The following is a 10,424-nucleotide window of genomic DNA, read 5'->3' as shown; positions in this document are numbered from 1 at the left end:
CTGTTGGTGTCCTGGTCCACATGTATTTGTATGTCATGGAGTAAATAGATATTGGGTTCTCAAAAGGAGTTTCTGGTTTGATCATACTTGTCTTCTGACAGCACCAGAGAGGCAAAGACCTGGGCAAAGCCACAACAAGTGCAGGATCCCGTTGCCACATCCATTCCTTAGAACTGGGTCTCCTTTCAGGGCTACAGGACCATACTTCGTAATTTCAGTCTTTGGGCATGATTCCCCCTTTGGATCATGGTATATTCCCAAATAACTAGACACCTGTCCCCTGGGCTGGTTCTGAAGTCTTTGCTTAGTCAGAGTACCTTCAGTTCCTGTGATGATTCCCCCATCTTTGTTCCAGCCTGGAAATGTCTTACATTACAAAACCCTACCTGTCTGCTAACAAACTGGAGAAAAATGACCCTTACCTGGGATGTATCCATCCCATTTCTTGCAGAAGCAGAATTTCTTCAGGTATTAATAGTCTTAGCAACAATTCTGTGCAAAATTAGGCACTCAGCTGGCTCTGGCTCTTTTGGGTAGGAGTATGAGGTAAGAAGACAGCACAGCTAATAACTTCAAATCTACAAAAAGTTCATAAGATTAAAAAAAACTCACACTCAAAGTCTTCAAACAAGTACACTGTTTTTATTTCAAAAGGCAACTTATTCTGTCTTTGCATCCTAAAGGCCCTACAGGCATAGATTATGTTGAGCTATTAGGTGGGAAATTCAGGGAATTAGTAAGTGATGAGTTGAGAGTATTACTTCTATGCACACAGTGGGCGAAAGCCACCATTTGAAAGAAATGTTTCAGTCCCTGGAACCGCATGGTTCGATCTCCCCCAAGCCCTGCCTGACCCATCTATGTTGCTATCTTGCACAGCAGTCTTTGCAGGGTTAGGACAGTGCAGGGGGAGGCCAGCACAGGTCCCTTTGTCCATTAGGATTTAGGTGGGGCAGGGAGCTCTGCACAAGTTGGGGATTCATTTCATACTGTGTATATATATGCATGTGTATCTATGCATGTATATATGTGTGTGTGTACATACATATATACAGATAGATATGTATGTATATTTGTGTGTGTATGCGTGTGTGTAGGTCTGTGTACACATATATAACCAAATTACATCTTCTACCCATTTCATTTAAAACCAAATTTCTCCCATCACATGGTGGGAGACCAGGAAAAGTACCTGCTAAGGGACCTGTTAGAAGTGAACACCTTAGCCCAACACGCAGAACAAGAATTTCCTCTGCACTTATTAAGGGACAAGATGGTCTACTTGGATTTACAGACTGACTCCAAAGAACTGAAGGAAACATTGGCTCATGTTCTTTTTCTTCAGCTGGTGGCTGCAGTGGCAGTTCGCAGGCTTTGTCACTTCTGGAGATGCTTTTGTGGTCCTCACCCATGATGAATGAGACCTTATTTTCAAATCATAGGTCCATAAATATTTTTCTTGTGGCTTGTGAAAATGCAGGTTCCTGGGTCTCCCCACATTTTGTATTTGTCCTGTGTGGTGTCCATCACAGCTTCTCTCCAACACATGCATACCTTCTCCTCAAAGAATTATTTTCTGTTTGGCCAGATTTCACCGTTCAGGAATTTTCTGTGTTACACACATTAACAAGGTTGGTACTTTTTACAGTTGTAAGGAGTCTAGTTTTAAATTCTGCTAACTGAGTTTGTAGTAGAGCCACAATGAGTAAAAAGGCTGAATTAGTGACACAGAGAACAGAGTGAAAAAGAAAGAAACACTGCTTTTGTTCCCAACTGCACAATTGCATTCTTTTCTCTTTGCTGCAATTTTCCCCATGAGAGTATGGGCAGCCAGGAAATCAGCATGTGAGGTTCCTAAAACTTCCATTATAAGACACGTACCATTATGTCCCAAGATTAAAGCCTTATTGGTTATACCTGCGTTGGCAACGAAGCGTGAGTCCCTGGAGCAGCGAGGTCTAGGGAGCTTCACAGAGAAGGTTAAAGACCTGAAATAATTGCTTTAGTGTGAGCTCAAGTTCTCCTTCACCTCTTGCAAGTGTGGGGCATGCTCAGAGCTGAGAGTGTAGTCACCTTCTCTGCTGACCAAGAATCGTGCTCCTCTGAGTTATACTGTAGATGCCCTTATGCTGATATATAGCAAGATTACAGCAGAGAGTAGCTAGAAAACACATAGGCCAAGAGTTTGATGGATATTGCCTCTTGAGCTCTTGCTTCAGCTGGTAGCTCAGACATACCTACAGAGACAGTGTACTGACTTTGGCCTGGTGTGGCAAATAGTATTGTTTACCATAATGTTATTTTACCATGTAGAGTTACTTGCTTCATAAGCATCACTATGATATGAATGGCATCATCAAGCTAAATGAAACTCCCCAAATAAAACACCCTGAAGTCAAGGGATTCCTATAGGGTTTATACAGCCTTGCTGGGTGACAGGAATACGCAAGAAAGCTTTGATTCATTTAACCTCCTTAGTTGCAAATCTTTTTTGGAAGCAAGCAGAAAATTCTGCAGCAACAAGGGAACATGTTTTAACATCAACCTGGATCTCAAGATAAACAGCACACAACTTCAAATACAGAACAGAAACAGCTTACACAGAGACACACCAAAGCTTTTAGTCATTACAATACTATTTTCCATTTGAATAGCACCTACATCCCTAAGTTCTACATAAACAGAGCTAGCTACAGAAATCACTTCATCGTTATTCAAATGCAACCATCCTCGGTGGATAAAAGTACACAGTGAAGCTGAACCTATGACACTCAATACTACTTTTTCTGTTTACAGCATATCTTATAAATGGAATCACATTTTTTTTCTCCTTCAAAAATTTAAATTTTTATAAGCAATTCAATGAAATGTTCTACTGTCTTGATTTTTTATCCCACTTGCTAATCAGTTTTTAAATTGGGCACATCAATTATTCATCACAGAAAATACTTCATTATTATTTACTATTTTGGACAAGCATAACACTTTTTTTCACTTTTATTAGCACAAAGATTGCTACAAACAGTGAAAATGCACTTCTGGTAAATCTGTCTTGGCATGCAAATTCAGCATTTGTTTCTGAGGATGCAAACCACAGAATTACAGATAATGTTTGGAAAATTGGACACAAAACATGGGATTTTTTCAATTTAACTTCAGAATCCAAGCCAGAAATCCTAGCTTTCCTTTAGAGCTAACAAAGAAAAATAGGTATTTTTAAGACCATGATTCATGTGACCTATATTGGATGTCTGCTCTGAAAGGACATGAATTGGGCCTTTAGAGTGAGCCTTCACCAGCTCTAAAAGGGAGCCCTAAATGATGAGCAGAGATGTAGGTGTGTACATTTAATCAGCTGAAACCCACCTTAAAAATATGGCTAAATTCACAGCCAGGTGACCTGACTCTGACCACCTGCCAGAGCTGTTGTGCACTCTCTCCTGCACAGCCTCTGGATGCAACAGCTCAGGGTGAAACACCCTCACTCCAGCAGAAGGCCAGCGTTGCAATGCCTGAACTACAAAACCTTGACTTTGGGGCACCTACACCTCAGAGGGAAGGATTTTGACAGACAACTCTGGCAGATTTGCCTGCAGTGGTCTAAGCTGCTGCCCCCCCGCCCCATTCCCCACTTTCAGCAGAGATTACGCACACCCTTACAAGGGATGGCAGCACTGGCCACAAACTGATGCCTCAACTCTCTTAGTACATAGTCCATTATGTTAGCTCAAAACCCCATAAAAGCAGTTTTCTTCTCCAGCCTGTAAACTTGAGCCCTGAGACACTAGCACATGTCATATTCTCGTCTAAGGCAGTAATTTCCAGCCGAGAAGCAAGGCAAACATCTGGGACAGCCGTGTTTTAAATCACAGCAGTTAAATCTGCCAGAGCTTGTCTGCAGGAGTACTAAATCACCAGCACCATTTCCTGAGGTACCTGGGTTCTCTTTGGAAAGCTGCTGTGAAATCTCTGAGCAGACGCAGCGTTAAGAAGTTCTCCCTTGGAGAAATTCATAATATTGTCCAGTTCTTATATGCCTCATTTCTTTTCTTCAAATCAAGTCGCTCCTCCAGAGGCTTTCCTTTTCTTACAGTTGTTCTGAGCATCCAATGTTTTCATTCTCCCTTCCTCTCACCCTCACAGAAACTTCCCTTTGCAAACATCCTGTCAGCCTGGTTGGGGACCAAACAGACTTCTGCAAGTAACTGTTGGTCCCTTATGCAGGTTGGCAGTTCTACTTAACAGGAGAGTCTCTAAAAGCCAACAAATCCTGAAGGAAGTAGCAAACACGTCTTGGTGTCAGCAGCACCTAGATCTGTGCTTTAACTCATTGCAGATATACAGAAGCACCAAGATTTCCCAGGGAGCAGGACAAACTTAGCATGAGCTTGCACACAAGTTTCTTGTATTTTCTTTGTGGCAAAGAGGGGACTAGGGGCATCCTTCTCACAGAGAGAAGAGCAGAAACACTCTCTTTTTCATCATCTGCTGCCAAATGTCTCTCAGTGAACACCCGCATAAGTGTCTTCATATGCTACAAAATAAATCTTCACATTGCTTTCTGAACTGGCTTTAAAACTTGTACACTACAGTCCATGCAAAAAGAATCCAAACCCTGAGAGTTTTCTTCAAATCATTGCAATTCCAAGCATTTATTGGGATTTTTTTGTCCTGTCTCATGGGTTGTAATCATGGTTTTGTCAACACTGCCAGGTTACTAGTGTGGTGAAATGATCTCATGTGACAAGTACACACCAGTATGCAAATGGTAGGTGTAACGACAACAAAAACCTCAACCTAGTACTTGAGAGCTGTGGTGGTTTTTTACCACAATCTCCTAGAATTTGGCTAACTGTAAGGTAGTCTTGTCCAATACTGAATTTAAGCAAATCTAGGCATAGAGCAGATTTCAATTTCTCTTTCCTCCTCTTTTCTAACTTCTCATTATTAATTTTGAAAAACAGTGGGAATTCTTTGACTTGCTGGCAAATCTTTCTGGTTCCCAAACTTTCCCGTGTAAAATAACCGCTTCTGAAGAAAGCAAAACAATTTCCACAAACACATTAATTTTGTTCAGAAAAACAATTTCCATTTAAAAAAAAAAAAGTTATTATAGTTTTCCAACAATCCCAGTGATTAGACCTCCGTGGAGAAAACCCAAATGTATCACAAGTAAAGTCAGTGCCACAGAGGTCAGCTGTGTTGCCCCTGTTAAGCAGCGCTCGTGGTGGCAGGTACCACTCAGAGCACATTCCCCTGTATGCAGACTGCCAGCAAACGCGTCATCTTCCCAAGCCCAAAAGCCCGTGGTGGGTCTTACCAAACTAAGCAACTTTCCATATCTCCTCCTAGTTGCTCTCTCTTCCCACTGCCTATCAACACCAGGAGGCAACAGCAGTAACAGGTGAGGAGTATCAGAAAGGCAGATAGTGAGGGTGATAAAAGGCTCATAGGATGGAGGTATCTAATTAAGGGGCTCCTCTGCCCTAGTGCTTCTCTTCCCCAGTTTCCCTGGGGTTAGATGTTCACTGCTCATCTGGCACATTGCATTGCAATAAGCTTTTCCACCCACACCCATGGGCTGCTTTCCAGACCTTGTTGGAACTTACCTCTAGAAATTTCCCTCATGTAACATATCTTTCCACACTCCTGGCTATGATGGAAACAGCCAGCATGGTCCAGCTGTTCTCACCACCATGGCCTCCCAGGACTTCCCCATGGGGAAAGTTACCAACGGCTTGTCACTACTGCAAAATGCAATTTGTGGGCTTGCACAAAAATTAGCCTGTGATCCCTTGAACACTTGTGCTGAACTGGGGCTTCTGTTGGCTTCCAAAAATGGCCTGCAGAAGACTACACTGCCAGCTCAACTGCTTGGGCAATAAGGGCAGAGATAGAAAATGTCCCTGGACCTTGCATCTGGTTCTGTTCCCTCCAGCACCCTGCTGGCATAGCAAGTGCTCTCATTTTCTTTTGGCAAAGATTATTAGCAAACTACTAAGGTGGGTGAAATTACTAGACTCTCCTGAACAACATATTTGTCTCCCTGCCCCACTCCTGGAAGATGGCATGTGGTGCTGTGGAGAAGAGAGCTTGTGGAACAGCCTAAGTCAAGTCCATAGGATCTGAACTGTTCCCAATGTTATCTTCAGACATAAGAAATCCACACACTTGGTATGGGACAGATTAGCTGCTCAGATCAGGAGCTATCCATATTATCTGTCTTGAAAATGCAAAGTTGGAACTGCAATAAGCAGCCATCTACAGCTGTAGTGTGCCTAGGTAGATGTTTCCTTTGCTGTCCCCAAACACAGCCTGGCTTTTGTTTTGCATGAGGCTGGAAATCCTCTGAAACAGCTAACGGATGCTGATTCACAATGCTGATATTGTAGAAATAAGAGTTTCCCTTCCTAAAGGATTATGATCCGAGCACAGTGGCAAGTATACAAGCTTGTCCTAGTTACCACCCATCCAGCTTGGCCACTTATCTGAATAACTGATGTTGTGGCAGAAACCGGTTGTACCAGAGGTTGTACCTCTGGAAACCGATGTGCAGAGTGCAAGGCTTACCTGAAGCTGAAGTATAAAGACCAAAGTGTGTGGCAGGACCGCCTGGCCCTTCCCTTCCCCTAGCTGTGGGGATATCCCTGGTGCACAGCAGGCTCCAGCCAACCTCTCCGAAGGCTGCACCTAACCTGGCGTGTGGGCCACTCCACACCAGGTTCTGGGGTCGTCCACTGTGTCCCAGACCAGGAATAACAGAGCCTCTCCAGGACCCCGACTGCTCTTTGGCTGGTGGTGGGGAGGAAAAGGTCTGCACCCAGCCCTCGCCCTGGCAGTGCTGCAGGGAGGTGTTGGGGGCCAGACCCACGTGCTCCCGTGTCCTCCCAGCCTGAGTACCCCTTCAGACTGCTTGGAGCGGCCAGTTCTCCCCGCACTCACCCTCTTCAGAGCAGACCTGGAAGTTGCCTGCAGCTGCAGACCACAAAGCAAGAGTTCTCTAAATTATCCTCCATCTTGAAAAGGTGAGCAGGTTGCACCCAGATATTATTTTCTCATCACCTCTCTTCATGACACTATTGGGACAGGCATCTGAAAAGCTGGAGCATCCTCCTCACGCAGCTTATTGTTTCTTCTGACAACTAAGTTTGCTAGAGATTTATACTGGCAAAGAGAATTAGCTGTTAAAATGTCCCAAGGATGAGTCTTTTTAGTTGCCATGCGTAAGACATATTAAAAAAAAAAAAAAAAAAAAAATTGCTAACAAGTGATTTCATGGTCAGTGGCAAAAACATATTTCTTCCCAAGCTGTTGCAAGCATGAAAAGCCCAGGTATTTGTCATCCATTTACAATGGGTGAGTAGCAGACAGGGAAATTTTCTGCACAGAATGAGTCATTTCAGCTCAAAGATTTTAATAAATGTCAAACAAGCTGCCGTCCCCCCAGACACCCAGCAGAGCAGCTGTGGTGCCTTGCTACCATGGCTGCTCGCAGAGGGTGGGAGGGGAGTGCTTCAGGGGCAGAACCAGAAAGCACTTCTAGCAAAAAAACAGTGTCAGGCTTAGGGTAAAATTTCTTGCCCTATCTACACAAACAGCCTGTGGGAACCTGCTTGTGGAAACAAGCTGGCATTTCTTGTTGGCATCGTTTTAGAAGAAACTTTTCACTGAAGTCTTGGAAAACCCCGACCAAAAAATCCGTTCCTCAGTAACTGTAGTTACTCAGGATGCCGTGGTTCATATATATGCCTTGCTGTAAATCTGTAGTGACACTGAAAGCACAAGTAGCAAACCAAAATTATCTCACTCATTAATTAGGAGCCATTCTGGATATTTGGGGATGAGTGGTCTTTGACAGGTACTCAGTGATGAAAGGCACCAAGTTCCTGGGCCAAAGCCAAAGTATCTTTGTACACATCTCAGGCTACAGGCAGCAGAAACTCACCTTCCGAAAATGCCAAAAGCAAGCATCTCTCTGCAGGATAATCAGATACAAATAATAAGCAAAGGATGTGCCTCAAGGCCAGTGTCCTTAAAAATATTTCAGTTTACATTGCAATGGAGACAGCATGAAAAGGGAACGGTAGTGGCTCTGTTTACGCAGAGTTTGAGGATGATCTTTAAGCAGTTAGCAATTCACGAAGGTCTATTTGTAAAGTGGACATACTCTTTGAAATATATTTGGGGACAGCTATACCCTGATCTAATATTTGAAAATGCAGTAAATTGCTGAAGTTTTTAGTTACTGCCTGTTCTGTGCCCCCATCACCCTCCCTGTCCTCAGCCAGTGTTAGGCTACTATTAATAGTTTTCATTTAATATTTCTCTCCTAGTTGCCATAACTAGTCAGCATACTTTTTTTTTCTTAGTGCATAAAATGTGAAAAAATACGCCTTGTTTCCACTGTTAATAAAACCTATCACCCTCATGGGGACTGCTACACCAGCCTTCAAAGAAACACAGGGCCATTGTCATACCTATAACCATTTGTTCATTGTGACGAGAGTAAAATAGGTATTTAGTCAGCATGTAGTGTGAGAAAAGTGCAGGGAACAAAGATTTTTAACATCCTAGCTCTAAACTGACTTTCTCTGGGCTTCAGTAAGTTCATACATCTCCCTTCTCCAAATATAAAGCATAATGCATGTTCCTCACCACCCCAGAAAAAAAAAAAAGAAGCTGGGATTAATGTTTGCAAAGTTGGTGGATTATGACATGGGCATCATACAATGAGTAAGTCATAAGACCTATGGGGTCTTTAATTCTTCTCTTCCTAAAAGAAAAAAGCATGTTTTACTCACAAACACTCATAGAACAGAAAATAAATGTTAGTACAAGTTTTCTCTGGAAATCGCTAAATCTCCCTCCCTTCCCATCCTGTCTAATTTCTACACTGTCACAGCATGTTAACCTCTATAGCCAGCAGGTAGACCTGGCAGAAAATGAACCATCCACCACAAAAACATACTGCTAGCAAGTTCCTGGCAACATACAGCTAAAAATATGGCAGGATGCTGCAAAATTCACCTACCAACTGCCAGATAAACCCAGCACATAGTCAATATAGCAGTTTTTATCATTACTGACCTTATTTTTCGTCTTATTTTCTACAAATTTGGGTTACCAGAATCGCAGGCACTAACTCAGCAGGCTTTGGCCAGGCACCACACTCCGGCACGGCACACCGTCTCGCTGGTGGCAGGGATGGTGGCAGCTCCTGGCTCTCGGCAAGAACAGACATATGCAAAGAAGACAACCCTCCATCCCACCACCTCCCCAGGGCTGGGGCACTAACAGTGGCAGAGAGGCTCCCGGGGAGGTCGGCTGCGCAGAGGAGCTTGCTTGACCTCCACGTATTGTAAAACACACTGTAGCCCAAAGCACGGTCCTGGTTAGTGAAGTTACTGGGTCAGGTCCTGTGGCTTGTGTTACGGAGCAGATCAGATGAAATAGCGGCAGCCTCCAGCTATTAAAGGGCAGGATATTTCTTCTCTCACCATCTTCAGATCTTTTCCACTGAACCTCTACATCTGGGGGAAAGGATGAAACTAGAAACTCCATTAGGTTGTTTCAAAACAGCGTGGGTTTAAACCCAAACCCTCCCTTCCCCACAAAGACTGGTTTGGGAGTCTCATTTTTTGCCCTGTTCCTAGTCACCACTGAGTTTGGTACATCTTGTAGCTAAAAGCATTAAATACCTTGTTACCATAAATACCAACATTTTTTTTATTTTTTTTTTTATATAGTTGGAACATAATTGTATTTCTCAGGCCTCAGTTTTGCGCTTGAATGAAAGTGAGCCAAGTTAGTGTTTGTGATTCTGGTAACCCAGACTTGTAGAGGATAATACCACAGACTAGGTGCATAATGACAGAAATTGCTATATTGACAATGTGTTGGGTTTTGGCATTTACGGTAGTTTTCTTCTGATTGCTGTGAATGAAAGTTCTGGATATATAAGTTTAATTAACTGAAAAATAAGTTCAAAATCTTTCACACACATGAAACTTTATCCATTGCTTGTAAATATATACAATATCGGCAACAGTTTGCAAATGTGTTGCTTTGGCTGACTTGTTAAATAAAATGCTAGAATGGCATGCTCTGATGATTCATCTCTCTCTCCCTTTCCAGATGTTATTCTGAAATGAATATGCAAATTATGCTTTCTTCCACAATTCCTGTTACCTTTCACTGAAGATTTTTCAATTCCGAACGCGATGTATTTTTCTGTTCACTTGCAATATGCATCATGAGTTCTTACAAATGGTATAGAATTTACGGACAAAGGAATTTTGAAGAAACAAAAATCAAATTAGATGGAAGGTCTGTGTGGAATAATCTGTATTTGACATTAACATATTATACATCTCTTGTGGAACATTAAAAAAATCACAGAGAGGAGCAATTGGTGTGTGAAAAAA

This window comes from Nipponia nippon, unplaced genomic scaffold (assembly GCF_047370975.1).
Source record: "Nipponia nippon isolate SJK-2023a ecotype South Korea unplaced genomic scaffold, ASM4737097v1 scaffold_2, whole genome shotgun sequence".
NCBI lineage: Eukaryota > Metazoa > Chordata > Aves > Pelecaniformes > Threskiornithidae > Nipponia > Nipponia nippon.
The sequence above is the reverse complement of the archived record's forward strand: the minus strand, read 5'-3'. Positions refer to the sequence as shown.